This window comes from Triticum dicoccoides, chromosome 2A (genome assembly GCF_002162155.2).
Source record: "Triticum dicoccoides isolate Atlit2015 ecotype Zavitan chromosome 2A, WEW_v2.0, whole genome shotgun sequence".
NCBI classification, from domain to species: Eukaryota; Viridiplantae; Streptophyta; class Magnoliopsida; order Poales; family Poaceae; genus Triticum; species Triticum dicoccoides.
The window spans coordinates 48,175,255-48,194,295 of NC_041382.1; the positions used below are offsets into that span (position 1 = coordinate 48,175,255).

Here is a 19,041-nt window from a genome sequence, read left to right on the forward strand (position 1 = left end):
TGCAGGAGTTCCCGGGGAGATGGCCCATGACCCCTGGGGGCATAGGTCTAGTCCGGCGTGTTGACCTCTCTATTAAGCCTAGGTCGGCTTGCGGCGTATTGTTTGGCCAAGGCCGGGCATGACCCAGGAAAGTGTGTCCGGCCGGAGTTAATCGAGCGTGGTGGGTAAGTTGGTGCACCCCTGCAGGGAAGAAAACATCTATCGATAGCCTGTCCTACGGTAACGGACACTTGGAGTTGTATCCCGATCGATACAACTAGAACTGGATACTTGTGATGAGAATCGGATTGTGATGAGAATGGATAGTATGGCTCTGTGATTGCTTTCTCGCAGGGAGTCGAGAAAGGATCTCTGGCCGAGGTTGATAACACTACTACTTCTTTATAGGGATGGCAATGGGTCGGGTTTGGGGCGGGTGGAGCTGGTCCAAATCCAACCCGTGACCCAACTTCCTACCCTTTGCCCATCCACCAAACTATCCATGGGCACAACTTGTGCCCATGCCCAAACCCACTGGATACCCACATACCCATGGAGCTCCATGGGCATAGAAAAGTCAGCATGAAGCCTTCCCAAAGATCAAATTAGCTCATTGTCATTCACTAAAAATGATAACATAAGCTACATGCATAAGTAGGCAACAAGTAATACGATGAGTCCTTAAGTGTGACATATCAGAGGTTGATTCTGCAGCATATAGCTTATGGCACCAGTTGCATATTGCCTGCCATTTCCCATTGATTCGCTCTTTCTACTATCACTGGCATATGGCCTCACATGATGTACGGGTATCCATTGGATATCCATGGAGCACAAACTATAACCGTACCCAACCCGGTTGTTTGTGTGTATCCATATCCACGGACCCATGGGCAGAAATGTGCGCCATACCCTTGCCCAACCGGGTCGGGTATCCATGGGTATCCAGATCCATGGATAAAATTGCCATCCCTACTTCTTTACTTTATGCTACTCTTATCTCTTCTGATGCTGCAAGATGCTTGAAGATGCTTGAAGGTGCTAGTCTTCGATAGGCTAGGCTTTTCCCTTCTTTTCTGGCATTCTGCAGTTTAGTCCATAGATACAGCCCATTTCCTTTGATACAGATGCATACTTAGTTTAGATCTGATGTAAGTCTTGCGAGTACTTTGGATGAGTACTCATGGTTGCTTTGCTACCTCTTTTTCGCATATACCCGATTGCTGTGACCAGATGATGGATCCCAGGAGCCAGACGACACCACTGATGATTACTACTACCCCGAGGGTGCCTACTACAACGTGACGGCCATTGACGACTTGGAGTAGTTAGGAGGCTCCTAGACAGGAGGCCATGCCTGTTTGATCGTTGTTGCTTTTGTGCTAGCCTTCTGAAGGAAAACTTGTTTAACTTATGCCTGTACTCAGATATTGTTGCTTCCACTGACTCTTGTGTTTTCGAGCTTATGTATTCGAGCCCTCGAGGCCCCTGGCTTGTAATATAAAGCTTGTATTATTTTAATTTGTGTCTAGAGTTGTGTTGTGATATCTTCCCGTGAGTCCTTGATCTTGATCGTACACATTTGCGTGTATGATTAGTGTACGGTCAAATCGGGGGCGTCACAAGTTGGTATCAGAGCCGACTGCCTGTAGGAACCCCCTTTTCAACTCCTTGGCCGAAGTTGAGTCTAGTCTTTGAAAAACGGATTTACTAACATGCTGTGTGGCTTATGGGCCCACGTCGCCATTGGGTGCTATTAGAATCTTTTATTCCTCGTCTATACTCTGGGACTCTGATCTCTCTTCTATTCGAGTTAAATGATTTTGCTAACTCTAACACTAGGATCTCATAACTACTTCCTCCCGGAGAGCCCCTTTATTCCAGATGATGGCTTGATTCATCAGAAGGCCCCGAAGATACTCCCCGATGTTATCCCAATAACTTGTGCTCATCGCGTTTTGCAATTCCCTTCCACCATCAACCCCTATGGATAACTACATGCACTTGCCATTCTTACGTTCGTCCCTAGTTGCTCTTGTTATTACAAGATACCTCGAAATACTCATCGTTGTTTCGAGAATCCTTTGTGCCTACTGCCTTGCAGTTCCTTGTCACCTGAATACACCTACAAATTAATCCTCATAGATATCGAGGATTTGTTTTTTTTTCCAGTTGTTCATATGTCTCACAAGATACATTGAAATACTATCCAATCTTCTGATAATCCTCTGCCAATTATTACTCTTCAAATACTTGCGTGCCTGCATTATGGTTGCTTTCCATATGTCCAGCTATATTCATTAAGACCCTTTTGTGATTGTCATTCTGATCCTGTTGATTCAACATGTGCGTGAATGCACGCAATCATCAATTGTTCCCTAGAAATTATCCTTCCGGATCAGACATCATTTCGGTCATGTGTCGGTTCTCGGCAAATCAAACCTTGATTGATTGCCCATCGAATTCTATGCAACTTACTGCCCTTTTGATCAGAGCATCTGCTTCTGACCCCCCGAATTGGAAATCACAATTCCTTTGTGTTTAAGCATTGAAATTATCTAGATATTTCTATGATTCGATGCCCTTGCATTATTTCTTCTTCTGGTTGGACATTGATACTCACTTCAGATTCTTTGCGGTCCACCAGATCCTTTGGTGGATTATCATCTGACTGTTCCTGCATATTCTCAAAACCTTGAGTTCTTCCCGTGATACATATTGCCTTTGGTATATTGTATCCCCTGCTTTTGTCAACCATGCTCGCTTCCGAGCTTGTGTTATTTATTCTTGAAATTTATGATATATGTTCCTAAGATGCCCCGATGGGTGAACCTATGCCTTCCCTAATCTGTGTGATCTCAAAAGTTATGTGGATTATACTCTACTAGCTTTTCGTCAAATAAAATTTCAATACAACAGCTTCATCAAGAGCGAGAAGTAAAATGAAAGGTTATGCATTGTAGAAGTGGGACTCTACCTTGAACTCTGTGTTCATGCCCATGGACCCGATGTGGAACTTATCATGAAGCTTCTTGTAATAATATTATTCCCCTTGTTATAACTTCATCTTGTATCTATGCTTGGTCCTTTGCAACCATGGTTCCGACCATGATTGTTTTTCTTTGATTCCATTTCTCGGACAAGTTAAAGCACGCGTCTTCTACAGATCAATGCATCTCCGCAACCTCTATTTTGATCTTCTTCGAGTATTGCTTCCTCCGGTATCTCGAGAATAACAAAGAACCGTGTTGCTTCCTACGAGTCTTCATCTGGTATTGCTTCTCGTCGATTTCAGGATTCCCCGGGTTTTGAGTTGTTAGTCACTCGAGAACGCCGATAAGTGAATTGATTCCACACTCCGATTCTATAACTCTAAGTAATTTTTGTTGCTTACGAGTTTAATAATCCTTCAAGTCATTTCTAGCCTCATCTGCTATATCATTATCGTGCTAAATTTTAACTGTGCTACCTGGTCCTTCTTCCCGGAGCACAATTTTTGATGATGAGCTAAGCCTACGTCGATCTTCCTCGTCATATCATTTAGCCTTGAACAGCAAGCTTGATTTCGAGTTTGTGTCATACTCGTGGTTCCAACAACCTTTCGCTTCATCATTCTTTTTACTGGATGTCATCGCCGATCGATTACATCTTCATGAAATCTCTCGGCAAATGTGTCCTGATCATCATCAACATTCTGAGCTTTTCCAGATATCAATCGAATTCATGGTGAGAAATACAATCCTCCCCCTCGATGATTTATGTTATCATCACAACATGCTTGCCTTCCCCAACACAAACTTGTTCATATAATTTTGGAAATACATCCTTTTTGGCATGTCGATGGATTGTGGCTGAGCCCGTCGGCCACACCCTCACCCTTTCCCTACTAAAATTGTATGACTTATTTTCTAAGTTGTTTCCGATGGATCCTTGGTGTATTCAAAGTCTGACCTTTGCTTGAAACCATGTCAATGATATCTCTAAGCATGTCTGTGGTAATCCGATCTCCAATAAGAACATTTGAAGCCCGATACTAAATTTTCTTTATAAATTATCCAAACACCGTTGTATGGGTAATGTCATGAAATTTCTCTCCACTTACCTAAAGAGTTTTCTACATTATATGCTGTCATGGATATCATGCTCTGCTTGTCCTTGGGAAGGATGTACCCCTGAAATATGTGTTTAAACACATTTTCCTTTCCATTGTTCTGTTAATCTGATAGACACCTTTTCCTTTCCATTGTTTTGTTTAACCTTTCTTGTGATCAATATGATCTAAGCAGTAATATTCTCCTGCTTATGTAAACTTCTCGATGTACAATTATGTCAGAAAGACCCTGTTACTTTTGTTGATGACATTCCGGTAACCACCGATGGACGAGAACTTTGCCTACTGGTCCGCCTCGTTCATCGAGCAGGAAAATGGTTCTCTTCGTCCCTCACCCTTGGTACTGACGTTGTTGCCGACATAATCGACATGCTACCCTCTAACATGCCTTGCTTGCATGATCACGCAAGACGTCTCCGCCCTTCCTACTTTTAACCCACAGGGTGGGCCCATAACCCACAGTTCCACAGGATCGAAACCTGACTCTCCTGTACACCCGGTTGCCAAAGTTATTCCTAGAGCTTGACTTCGTATGTAGTTCACGGGCCACCTGCCTTGTGATCTATTCTGGTAACAGACGCAATACTCAATCTTGTTGTTGTGTACCCCTTTCGCCCGTTGTTTCTAACATCGAATGATTGCCTATCCATTTGAAACTTCTCGTGGTACCTTCTTACTTTTCTCTCGATATCTTCTTAAGTTTCAATTTGAGAGATACTTATGCTTCTTCCCATGAGTTAACCGTCCGTTTCTCAATCTTGTTTGAACCCGTCCTTATAGAGTTTTTCCCCTTTCATCCTTTCGTAAGTTTGGTGAAGGTCCTGAAGGAAGGACGACAACTTCATCATGATGCCTGATGCATAGGAATGAAGACATCAATGCCATGGATTGACCTCTTTGAGATGAGCAACCAAGACCGAGAAGATTTGTTAGGATTTCGTAACCAAATCCTTTCCCCTTACTTCACCTCTTAAAAATCTCGGGACGAGATTTCTAGTAGTGGAGGAGAATTGTGACGCCCGGATAGTTAAGCTACAGTAATTCCCTGTAGATGACGCCACGTCACCGCAATTACTATTGATAAACTCGCATCGGTTCGAAACCCAGTTCAGATTTCAAATACAAAATAAAGTCGATCGGTAAAAGTTTTCAATTATCAAAACTAAAATATTCGTCATGTGGCAACTAATCCCTAACTAGTTTTGGTGGTTGAACCAAAACTTTTATAAAGTTTTTAAGTGCCCTTATATGATCAAACAGTGGCTAAAACAAATATTTAAATGCTTTTAAAATATTAAACTAATGCAGACTAACTTATCTGGCTATCAAACTAAAGGTGATAGTAGCCTAAACTATAATAGGATTTTAGGTGCAGTTCTTGTATTAAAAAACTAGTTTTGTTTTGAAATGAAAAAAAAGGAAAAGCAAAAAAAATGTGAAACCACCCCCCATTGCCTTTGGGCCTCGGCCAACTGGCCGGCCCTGTCGGCCAGCCCACCTCGGTCGGCCCACCTCCCCCGGCATAACCCCATTTCCCACCACCCGAAACCCTAACCGGTAACCCACTACCCCCGATCCCCACTCCTCCCTCTCCCCGCTCTATTTCTGGATCGGGGGAGCAAACCCCCCTCCAGACCGCATCGTCGCCGCCTCCTCCTTCCACCTGCAGGGCCGCTGGCCCCGCCCCTGCCGCATGCCCCTGCCGCCGGCGCCGCCCGCACCACGCGCCTCCCATGGCCGCACCAGGTCGTGCCCGGCGCCTGACGGTGCGCGTGGGCGCTCGCCACAGCTCCTCCGCGCGCCCTGCTGATGTTGGTCGTCCCTGCCCGACCGCCTCGTCACCGACGGCCCGCGCCGCGTCGACCATCGGAGCATCCATCCAGCACCACCAGCTCCTCCCGTGCAACGCCGACGTCGTTTTTATTCGTCCTCCGCCTCAACCCCCACTGCGTCGGACCCTACGGCCTCACGGTGAGGCCCGGCCTCTCCTCCGTCCAGTCCCGCCATCCCCTAGTGTCGCGTGCTGGCGTCGCCCCGCTCCGGCCCCTCCTGCTCCGCCGCGCTGCGCCTGCCCGCACAGCCCCGCCGCAGCCTCCACACTGCTCACTGCCCCCCATTCCCCCCGCGTCCCTCACTCGTTGCCGAGGCCTCCGCCTGGGGCCGTGCCCGCTCCGCTCCGGCCACCCCACTAGACGCGCTCCACCGTCCTCCGCGACCGCACGCGCCGCTCCGTCCCATGGCCGCACCCCAAACACGCCCGCGCATCGCCGCCCTGCGCGCCCGCCGCACGTCGCCCATGGCCGCGCCCCTCGCGCCCGACCACGACCCCGCGCGGCTCGCCGCCGCTCTCTAGCGCGGCTACCGTTGCCGCAGCCGCAGCGCTTCGCTCGCCGGCTCGTTGCTCTGCCGCTGCCGCCGACCGCGGCCTTGCTCATCGCCCGCCCGTCGCCTCGGGACGGCCTCGACGGGCGCTTCGCCCGCTGCCTGCATGCCCGTTCGGGCCATGCCCGATAGGCCCCCTGGGGCAATGACACGTAGGGCCCGCCCCAGAATGAATAAAAAATGATTAAAAAATAATTAAAATAATTAATTAATTGATTGATTAAGTTAATTAATCCTAATTAACTAATCCAATTTACTAGTTAGTTTAATTAAACAATAATTAATTAGCTAAAGCCTAATTAAACTAAACAGTGTATGACATGCGGGACCCACACGTAGTTGACCCAGTCAACTGCACAGTTGACTGCTGACGTCAGCATGATGTCATGCTGACATCAGCATTTACTATTCTGGATAATGTTGAAATAAATAATCAAATTCTAGAAGTTAATAAAAACTTTAGAATATCATATTAAATAAACCGTAGCTCGGTCGAAAAACGTTATAGATGAAAGTTGCTCAGAACGACGAGACGAACCCGAATACGCTACCCACATACATGTCAGATGCCTCTAACTATCTGAACATGGAACATTCCCCTCCGGTCATCTGTCTGACACAGGTCCGGAACCGGGAAAACATCCCGGTTGAATTCCCCCTTCACCTATATCGTGTAGCCATACATTAGGTCACACCCGACACATCTTATTGCCATGTTATGCTTTGTGGTGCTATGTTTGCTTTATATTTACTGTTTCTTCCCCCTCTTCTCTCCGGTAGACCCCAAGACCGATGTTGCCCTTGTGATCGACTACGTCGACGACGACCCCCCTCCTTGCCAGAGCAACCAGGCAAGCAAACCCCCCTTGAGCATTCCGATATTGCCCATTTCTTTCCCTCTCATGCTTGCATTAGATCTAGTATTGCTTTATGTATGATCCTACTCTGATGCATAGCCTATTTTTGTTACCTGCTTTCATACCTTACCTGCTTATCCTAAACTGCTTAGTATAGGTTGGTTAGAGATCCATCAGTGACCCCACCTTGTCCTTGTTGCCCCTGATTCATCATCAATGACTCGATCAACGTGATCGAAGACCAGGCCCCGGCACTGCAGATCACTTTCCCCTTAGTTGCTTGACACTACTTGGTTACTATCGAGTGCCGAGGGTGAGACCTCTATAGCACTTCTGATGTTAACCCTGTAGTGTAGCTATTCGGTCATGGTCATCGAGGGTGATTCCGCCTTAACCACTTCCGATACGACTCTGTCGTGCAACCCCTCAAGTGTGAACTGATACGTCTCCAACGTATCTATAATTTTTGATTGCTCCATGCTATATTATCTACTGTTTTGGGCAATATTGGGCTTTATTTTCCACTTTTATATTATTTTTGGGACTAACCTATTAACCGGAGGCCCAGCCCAGATTTGCTATTTTATGCCTATTTCAGTGTTTCGAAGAAAAGGAATATCAAATGAAGTCAAAACGGAACGAAATCAACTGGAGAAGTTATTTTTGGAAGGAAAGCAACCCATGGAACTTGGAGTGCATGTCAGGGGAGACACGGGCTGCCCACAAGGGTGGGGGGCACGCCCCCTACCTCGTGGGGCCCCCGTGGCTCCTCCGACATACTTCCTGCACCCATATATATCGCCGTACCCTAAAACTTCCAGAACACACAATAGATCGGGAGTTCCGCCGCCAGAAGCCTCCGTAGCCACCAAAAACCAATCTAGACCCATTCCGGCACCCTGCCGGAGGGGGCAATCCTTCTCCGGTGTCCATCTTCATCATCCCGGTGCTCTCCATGACGAGGAGGGAGTAGTTCTCCCTCGGGGCTGAGGGTATGTACCAGTAGCTATGTGTTTGATCTCTCTCTCTTGTGTTCTTGAGGTGATACAATCTTGATGTATCGCGAGCTTTGCTATTATATTTGGATCCTATGATGTTTCTTCCCCCTCTACTCTCTTGTAATGAATTGAGTTTCCCCTTTGAAGTTATCCTATCGGATTGAGTCTTTAAAGATTTGAGAACACTTGATGTATGTCTTGCCATGGATATCTGTGGTGACAATGGGATATCACGTGATTCACTTGATGTATGTTTTGGTGATCAACTTGCGGGTTCCGCCCATGAACCTATGCATAGGGGTTGGCACACGTTTTCGTCGTGATTCTCCGGTAGAAACTTTGGGGCACTCTTTGAGGTTCTATGTGTTGGTTGAATAGATGAATCTGAGATTGTGTGATGCATATCGTATAATCATACCCACGGATACTTGAGGTGACATTGGAGTATCTAGGTGACATTACGGTTTTGGTTGATTTGTGTCTTAAGGTGTTATTCTAGTACGAACTCTAGGGCTATTTGTGAGACTTATAGGAATAGCCCAACGGATTGATTGGAAAGAATAACTTTGAGGTGGTTTCGTACCCTACCATAATCTCTTTGTTCGTTCTCCGCTATTAGTGACTTTGTAGTGACTCTTTGTTGCATGTTGAGGGATAGTTATGTGATCCAATTATGTTATTATTGTTGAGGGAACTTACACTAGCGAAAGTATGAACCCTAGGCCTTGTTTCCTAGCATTGCAATACCGTTTACGCTCACTTTTATCATTAGTTACCTTGCTATTTTTTATAATTATAGATTACAAATACCTTTATCTACTATCCACATACCACTTGTATCACCATCTCTTCGCCGAACTAGTGCACCTATACAATTTACCATTGTATTGGGTGTGTTGGGGACACAGGAGACTCTTTGTTATTTGGTTGTAGGGTTGCTTGAGAGACACCATCTTCATCCTACGCCTCCTACGGATTGATAAACCTTAGGTCATCCACTTGAGGTAACTTTGCTACTGTCCTACAAACCTCTGCACTTGGAGGCCCAACAACGTCTACAAGAAGAAGGTTGTGTAGTAGACATCATGAACCTCGGTGGTGGTTCCTCTTACGTTCACCTTGATGATTACATCGAGTGGGATTCACTGGGGGTGATTCCTCGGGTTTTCCCCTTGGTGTTAGACACCCAGTTACTATGATTACTATGACTTTACACTGAACCATGTTACTAAAGACAGGTCTACCTTGAGGGTTACCCGCGCGAGCTTAATAGCGAGTGATGTGGAGTCGGGTTGACCTGGAAGGTGCCCGCGAGATACTTAGGAGGCGTGGCCGGGCATTCGTAGCCCTTGCCGCAAGTACTCGAGACGGGGCAACGGGGTCACATCTTTCGTGAGTCTCTGCTTGTTACCGCGTGCTCCTAATCCACTACGGTTTGGATATTTGATCCAAGGGCCCTCTGGCCTAATAGCACTAACCATCACGTGGGCATAGTATGGGCGTTCTGCGTCGTATACATCAGCCAAAGCTTAATCGACGTCAGCGACTAAGCGGCGCGCGTCGGGTTGGACTGCGTAAGCTCCTGCCTTGTTTAAGAAGGTAGCTAGGTCTGCTCACCCGCCGCGTACGCAACGTGCAGGAGTTCCCGGGAAGATGGCCCATGACCACTGGGGGCATAGGTCTAGTCCGGCGTGTTAACCTCTCTATTAAGCCTAGGTCGGGTTGCGGCGTATTGTTTGGCCGAGGCCGGGCATGACCCATGAAAGTGTGTCCGGCCGGAGTTAGTCGAGCATGATGGGTAAGTTGGTGCACTCATGCAGGGAATAAAACATCTATCGATAGCCTGTCCTACGGTAACGGACACTTGGAGTTGTATCCCGATTGATACAACTAGAACTGGATACTTGTGATGAGAATCGGATTGTGATGAGAAATGGATAGTATGGCTCTGTGATTGCTTTCTCGCAGGGAGTCGAGAAAGGATCTCTGGCCGAGGTTGATGACACTACTGCTACTTTACTTTATGCTACTCTTATCTCTTCTGATGTTGCAAGATGCTTGAAGATGCTTGAAGGTGCTAGTCTTCGATAGGCTAGGCTTTTCCCTTCTTTTCTGGCATTCTGCAGTTTAGTCCACAGATACAGCCCATTTCCTTTGATACAGATGCATACTTAGTTTAGATCTGATGTAAGTCTTGCGAGTACTTTGGATGAGTACTCACGGTTTCTTTGCTACCTCTTTTTTGCATATACCCGATTGTTGCGACCAGATGACGGATCCCAGGAGCCAGACGACACCACTGATGATTACTACTACCTCAAGGGTGCCTACTACAACGTGATGGCCGCGGACGACTTGGAGTAGTTAGGAGGCTCCCAGACAGGAGGCCTTGCCTGTTCGATCGTTGTTTCTTTTGTGCTAGACTTCTTAAGGCAAACTTGTTTAACTTATGTCTGTACTCAAATATTGTTGCTTCCACTGACTCTTGTGTTTTCGAGCTTATGTATTCGAGCCCTCGAGGCCCCTGGCTTGTAATATAAAGCTTGTATTATTTTAATTTGTGTCTAGAGTTGTGTTGTGATATCTTCCCGTGAATCCTTGATCTTGATCGTACACATTTGCGTGTATGATTAGTGTACGGTCAAATCGGGGGCGTCACATCCCGCCTCTTGGCTCTGGAGGATCCGGCCTCCCAGGCCTCGCCGGGCCCCCGACTCTCGGCTCTGGAGGAGTCGGGCACGCCCCCAGCCGGGCCCTCGAGGGCCTTGTCCGCTCAGGAGGAGCCGACCCCCTCTTCCCCGTCTGCGCCCTCATCGCCGTCTACGACCAGGCCCTCTGGCTCTTCGTTGGCTTAGGAGGATCCGGCTCTCTCGGCCCCGTCAGCGCCCTTGTCGCCATCCATGGCCGGGCCGTCTCCAGCCTCGACGACGCCCTCGACACCAACACCCGCGGCATCGCCTACGTCGTCATCATCATCCGAGCCGGCTGTTGTGGCCCCTCGCCGCGGTCCACGCCCGCTGCCTCACCACCACATGGTGACGCGTGCCAAGGCCGGTGTGCGCCAACCGAATCCGTGCTACCACAACCTCAGCGTCACGACCCTCTCTCCGGTTCCGCGCTTGGTGCATTCTGCGTTGAGTGATCCGCATTGGACCGCCGCTATGCGCGCTGAGTACGACGCTCTTGTCGCCAACCGGACTTGGACCCTTGTTCCTCGTCCCCCTGGAGCGAACGTCATCTTGGGCAAGTGGGTTTTTCATCACAAACTCCTCCCGGAAGGTTCTCTCGACAGGTACAAGGCTCGCTGGGTTGTTCGTGGATTTGCACAACGTGCCGGCGTTGAATTCTCTGAGACTTTCTCTCCGGTTGTCAAACCTGCCACGATTAGTGTGGTTCTTCAGCTGGCCGCCTCTCGCCGCTGGCTCGTACATCAGCTCGACATCAACAATGCTTTTTTGTACGGCCGTGTTCAGGAGCGAGTTCTCTGTCAGCAGCCGACTGGGTTCGTCGACCCTCAGCGTCCGGATGATGTCTGCCTGTTGTCACGGTCATTATATGGCCTCAAACAGGCTTTGTGCCCCTGGTGCCAGTGCATCGCCACGTTCCTTGGCCTTCTTGGGTTTCGCAGCACCACCTCTGACACGTCGTTGTTCGTGCTGCATCGGGCTGATCATGTGGCTATGCTTCTGCTCTATGTTGATGATATTGCCATCACTGCCTCCCGAGCAGATCTTCTTCGCGACATCATTGGTCATCTTGGTTCTAAGTTTCAGCTCAAGGACCTCGGCGCGTTGCACTTCTTCCTCGGCATTAATGTGCGACGCGATGCTACTGGGTTCTTTCTGCATCTGGGCCAGTACGCTCTTGATCTTCTGGGCCGTGCCGGCATGACTGACTGCAAGCCAGCCGCCACACCTGCTAAGGCCAAGCCGAAGCTCTCCGCCACCGCTGGCCAGCCTGCCACTAACGTCGCTCTTTACCGCAGCATTGTGGGTGCCCTTCAGTATCTTACACTCACCAGACCAAACATCCAGTTTGCGGTGTAGCAAGTTTGCTTGCATATGCACTCGCCCCGTGATGTTCACTGGTCTTTGGTCAAGCGCATTCTTCGGTACATTCGTGGCACTCCGACCTACGGTCTTCGTCTCCATGCATCCGCCTCGACTGAGCTTATTGCGTATACTGACGCGGATTGGGCTGGCTGTCCCGACACTCGGCGTTCCATGTCTGGCTATTGTGTCTTCTTCGGTGACTCTCTGGTCTCCTGGTCCTCTAAACGGCAGCCTACTGTCTCCCGTTCAAGTGCTGAGGCCGAGTACCGAGCTGTTGCCAACGTTGTTGCGTAGACTTGTTGGCTTCATCACCTTCTTGGTGAGCTTCGGATTTCTCTTCCGAAAGTTACTGTGGTCTTCTGTGACAACGTGTCGGCCACCTATCTCACGACTAATCCGGTGCAGCACAAGCGCACCAAACACATTGAGCTCGATGTTCACTTTGTGCGCGAGAAGGTGCAGTTGGGTCAGCTTCGTGTTCTTCATGTACCGACCACCCAACAGTTTGTCGACATCTTGACCAAGGGATTGTTGGGGAATGTAGTAATTTCAAAAAAATTCCTACGCACACGCAAGATCATGGTGATGCATAGAAACGAGAGGGGAGAGTGTGTCCACGTACCCTCGTAGACCAAAAGCGAAAGTGTTAGCACAACGCGGTTGATGTAGTCGTACGTCTTCACGATCCGACCGATCAAGTACCAAACGCACGACACCTCCAAGTTCTGCACACGTTCAACTCGATGACGTTCCTCGAACTCTGATCCAGCCGAGCTTTGAGGGAGAGTTCCGTCAGCACGACGGCGTGGTGACGATGTTGATGTTCTACCATCGTAGGATTTCACCTAAGCACCGCTACGATATTATCGAGGTGGACTATGGTGGAGAGGGGCACCGCACACGGCTAAAAGATCCAAGAGATCAATTGTTGTGTCTATGGGGTGCCCCTCTTGTAACACCCACGATGCGGCTATATCTCCCACGTGTCGGGGCACGACTTAGAGGCATAGCCGCATGGTAGGCTTGTCGCAAGAGGGGTAATCTTCACACATCCCATGTACTGAATAAGAAAGGGATAAAGAGTTGGCTTACAATCGCCACTTCACACAAATACAAGTTAAACATACATCATCCAGAATACAATCAAGGTCCGACTACGGAACCGAAATAAAAGAAGAAAACCCCAAATGCTAGATCCCCGATCGTCCCAACTGGGCTCCACTACTGATCAATAGGAAACGAAACAACACAACGAAACAAGATCTTCATCGAGCTCCCACTTGAGCTGGATTGCATCACCTGCACTGGTATCATCGGCACCTGCAACTATTTGGAAGTATTTGTGAGTCACGAGGACTCAGCAATCTCACACCCGCGAGATCAAGACTATTTAAGCTTATGGGTAGGAAAAGGTAGTGAGGTGGAGCTGCAGCAAGCACTAGCATATATGGTATCTAACATACACAAATAAGAGCGAGAAGAGAAGCAATGCACGGTCGTGAACTAGAAGTGATCAAGAAGTGATCCTGAAACTACTTACGTTCAAGCATAACACAAGAACCGTGTTCACTTTCCGGACTCCACCGAAAGAGACCATCACGGCTACACACGCGGTTGATGCATTTTAATTAAGTTAAGTGTCAAGTTTTCTACAACCGGATATTATCAAATTCCCATCTGCCCATAACCACGGGCACGGCTTTCGAAAGTTCAAACCCTGTAGGGGTGTCCCAACTTAGCCCATCACAAGCTCTCACGGCCAATGAAAGATATTCCTTCTCCTAGGAAGACCCGATCAGACTCGGAATCCCGGTTACAAGACATTTCTACAATGGTAAAACAAGACCAGCAAGACCGCCCGATGTGCCGACATCCCGATAGGAGCTGCACATATCTCGTTCTCAGGGCAACACCGGATGAGCGCTCCGTACAACTAAAACCATCCCTCAAGTTTCCCCGAGGTGGCACTGCAAAGGACTCTAGTTCGTACCAACACTTAGACAAGCACTGGACCGGGGGGGCTTAAAATAAAGATGACCCTCGGGAGTGTGACTCCCAAGGGAAAAGTAGGTGGTGGTGAGGCAAATGGTAAAACCAAGGTTGGGCCTTGTTGGAGGAGTTTTATTCAAAGCAAACTGTCAAGGGGTCCCCATAACACCCAACCATGTAAGGAATGCAAAATCAAGGAACATAACAGTGATATGACGGAAACTAGGGCGACAAGAGTGGAACAAAACACCAGGCATAAGGCCGAGCCTTCCACCCTTACCAAGTATATATATATGCATTAAATAAGATAAAAGATATTATGATATCCCAACATATCCATGTTCCAACATGGAACAAACTTCAGCTTCATCTGCAACTAGCAACGCTATAAGAGGGGCTGAGCAAAGCAGTAACATAGCCAAACAACGGTTTGCTAGGAAAGGTGGGTTAGAGGCTTGACATGGCAACATGGGAGGCATGATATAGCAAGTGGTAGGTATCGCAGCATAGCGAAAGAGCGAGCAACTAGCAAGCAAAGATAGAAGTGATTTCGAGGGTATGGTCATCTTGCCTGAGATCCCGCAAGGAAGAAGAACGAGTTCATGAAGAAGACAAACAGACGTAGTCGAACGGATCCTCACAAACGCGACTTTATCGGAACTAACCCGAAGAAGCAACACCGGAAAGAAGCAAACAACATAGTAAATAACCATCACATCAACATGGCATGATGCACAACCAAGTATGATGCATGTCCGGTTTAATGAAGCATGGCATGGCAAAGTGCACAAACAAAACTACAAGTTAAATGGAGCTCAATATGCAACGAGTTGCATATTGACGAAACACCACAACAATTATTTAGTTCTCTCCCGTTTATGTACTCAACAAAATTAAATGTTGGTTAGCATGGCAAGAGGTGAAGCATATGAAAACTACATATCTAGGCAATTTTAAATAAGGCCGGAACAACAAACAACAAGTCCGGAAACTCCTCATGTGCAATATATGGGTTTGATACTGTTCTGCCCCAAAACCATATTTTAGAGTTATTAAACATGCAAAGTGATGCCACCATGTTAAACTAGGCTTTATTCCACCCCATTTACATATAAAGTTTGTTAAGTTTGGAGCTACAGTTAATTAGTTACGAAATAAAACATTTTAACAAGTTATTTAAGCAAATTTAATCAAACAGTAGTTTAAACATTTTAAACATGTTTGAAAGTTGGATATTATTAATCTACACAAAATTCTAAGCATTTTACATATATAAATTATTTTAAACCGATGCACGGTTGAGAAGTTATTAAATGCATGGAGCTTAGGGGGTTTTCTACAAAACAGGTCTTCTGTGGATAAAAGATAAATATGCGGGCAGGAAAAAAAACATCAACGGGCCAAATCTGTTGGACTGGGCCAATATAGGAGGAGCTGCGGGGAGCTCACCCATGGGCCAAGGCCCAGTCGCTGGAGCTGGCTGCAGGCTGCGAGAGCGCCGGGTCGAAGGAGAGGAGAAGATAGGCCGGCTTGGTTCGGTGGAGGTTGCAGCTGGGCTTGCAAGCTCCTGGCCCATGCGCTCAATGAGACCACGACGAGGAGAAGCGCGGTCAACGCGCACGTCGCGCGGGCGTTCGCCGTCTCGTCGACGAGCCGGAGGCGGACGAGGCAGGGATTTGCAGGGAGACTGGCCGGATCTCGTCGTGGGCGCTGAGAAGAACCGGATCCGGCGAGGGGGATCTCAGATCCGGCCGACGACGTAGCAAAACGAGGCCGGCGGCGACGAGGACTCCTGCGGCGAGCTCCTGGAGACAAAAGGAGATGGGAGCTCGTGAGGCCAGGGAAGAAGAGGGGAAACGGGGCAAGCAGCGATGACAACGGCGACCTGGCGACAGAGGCGGCCTGGTGAAGGTGCTCGCCGGCGGGGAGGCAGCTCCGGCGAGGCGGGGCAGGACCCTCCGTTCCCTCGATCCAGCGGGGTAGAGGAGAGAGCGGCTCGGGCATGCGGGGAGCCTGGGGGCACGGGAGGAGTTCGTCCGGGCCCAGATGGGCTCGGGCAGGCCGCGGATGGGCCTGGCGCGGTGGAGGAAAGGACCGGGGCGATGTGGCGGCTTGGTACTGGCCACGGGCAGCGCTGGGTGGCGGCGCAGCCAATGGCTACGCGCCAAGTGGCAGGGACGAGGTGGCGCCGGAAAACAAGGAGGATGGCGGCGGCGGCTGGTTAGGATGGCACGGGAAACGAGGGAGGAGAGGGATGACCAGATTTGGAAGGGGGAGGTGGTTTAAATAGGCAGGTTTAGGGTTATGGGAATTAGCTCCGTTTCGGATCCATTCGATCACCATCGGACGGTCCGGAGCGGAGGGGTAGGTAGGTGGGCTAGATAACGGGCTGTGCAGGAAACCTTGGGCTGAGAGAAGAGAAGAGATGGCAGCCCGACAACGGTTTCCGGAGACCGAAAACGTTCGACGAAAAGACCGGCTATACTGCCGCTATAGTTTAACGGTTGGGCTATCAAACGGATTCCGGACGCGATGAAATTTGACAGGCGGTCTTCCTACACTAAAATAAGACCGCACGCCAACTTTCATCCCAATCCAAGAACATTTCCCGGCCACTTATAAAATACTATTTCGGACGTGCCACGGGCGCGTGCAAGTGTGTCTGGGCTCAGAACGGACAACAGAAGGAACGGGGAGAACCCGGACGAATGCAACTTTTGAAAACATGATGATGCAATGCACATGATGACATGGCAAGATACAACACGCAAGCAAATGACATGGCAAAGACATCGAATAACTGGAAGACACCTGGCGCAACGGTCTCGGGGCGTCACAACACTCCACCACTACAAGAGGATCTCGTCCCGAGATCTAGGATGGCACCGGAGGGAAACGGAAGAGGAAGGGGAAGAGGTAAAACTAAGTTGCTTCTTTGACAAATGAGTGAAACCAAAGGAACCTTGAGAGGTTGAACAAATTGAAAGAAAGAATATAATGAAGATGAACAATGTTGAAAACACTCCGTTAGAAAAGAGGAACAAGGAACATTACTAGATCCTTGTAGGTAGAAAGACATAAGAAAAGGGTTACACTGGATAAGAAGTACATGCAAGCACTCCAGTAGAAACGAGATGTATAAGGAACGATAAAGATCAAATACGACAACACTCCGGTTGGAAATGGAAGGCATAGAATATGAATTTGGCAAAATGAAAGCACATGGATGAGAGTCCGGTTAGAAGAGAAATGATACACAGGACACTCCGGTTAAAACAAGATAGAGAAGGAATAAGAATGATATAATTTGGACAGCACTCCGACTGGAAATGTAATGAATTGAACATGATCTTGACAAAACAAGATGATGGTTTGAAGAGAGCAACATCACAATGCCTCCGGAAGAAATGAGAGAATGGAATGGAAAGAAACAGAGATGAGAGAACCAACATCTCTCACAACTGAACTTGAGAGAGCACTCTTATGAAGGGTTGAACGGAGTTGTTGGAAATCAACAACAAAAGAAATGATTTTCCAATGGTCTTAAGGAAAACATCCCCAAATTATGAGGTGAAGACCAGCCACTAATTAAATCAATCAATTGGATTGAGATCAACAAGGAGATGAAAACTCCTTCATCGAGATGAGAAGCGGAAATTGGATCATAGATAAGCACCATAATGGCAACATTCCCAATGGAAGGCTTCAGGTGAAATTTATACCAAGAAAACTCCAAGGAAGAAAATGATGGGTTTAAATATCTCATTCCTGACAACTTGTGAATCATTAAACACGAAGGGAAATTGTCAAGAATGACATAACACCACCTCAAATGATACGGTAGAAAGAATTGCACTTTGGAATGCAAGAAGAGGAATACTTGATCTCCTCAAAACAAAACATGTATTTTGCACCATGTTTAATTTTGAGAATAAAGCTTGGCAGATCTTAACTTCGAGAGGACAATCTTGAGGATTATTGAAGAATGAAAGGAATCCTTGATGAACCACCATGAAGAAACTCTCGAAGAACTCCGGATAGATAAAAGAAGGTCGCAAGAAAAAGAAACTTGAAAAGAATAAGATGAATCCTTGCATTGATTAAATGGAGCTTCGCGATGATATAACCAAGAAAAACTTGGAACTCAGAAAGAATGATGAACAAATGAAATCAAGAATTTTGATGAACCTCCGGAATAAGGAATTAATCACTTGGATGAAACAAGAATAAGAATTACATTATGTGTATCCTTCACCAATTTAAATTGATGACAAACAATGGATTTGGCATTCTACTTATTCTCGTAGAAAGAATTCAGATAGATATAGCGTGAACTTGAGAAGGTCTTCGACGAACCACCGGAAGGATTGAAACAACGAATAAATTGATATGATAACCAAGGAAGAGAACTCTTGAACGAATCACCGTAAGAATTGAAAATGAACGTAGCAAAGGCACAAATCATCAGGAAGAATTGGAAAACGAAAGAAGATACTTGAGAGAATTTAGATACATGAGAACGAATAGATCATGAGCTGATTAGAGAATATTTGAATGATGCACCGGTAAGATTTCGAGAACGAGAGCTGGAAGCTGGAATGAATAATATTTGAAAAGATGGCCTTCGGGGGAAAAGAAATGGAAACAACTCATGAAATGCTCCGGATGGGTGA

General features: G+C 47.6%; 1 long non-coding RNA gene across 1 annotated transcript; it reads right to left on the bottom strand.

The window, feature by feature from the left end:
- Nucleotides 1–14,981: 14,981 nt before the first annotated feature.
- Nucleotides 14,982–16,387, bottom strand: LOC119358887. Its single transcript, XR_005172317.1, has 3 exons — nt 16,254–16,387; nt 15,818–16,173; nt 14,982–15,028 (listed from the first exon to the last, which is right to left on the bottom strand). It is a non-coding gene; the product is annotated as an uncharacterized LOC119358887 (long non-coding RNA).
- Nucleotides 16,388–19,041: the final 2,654 nt, after the last annotated feature.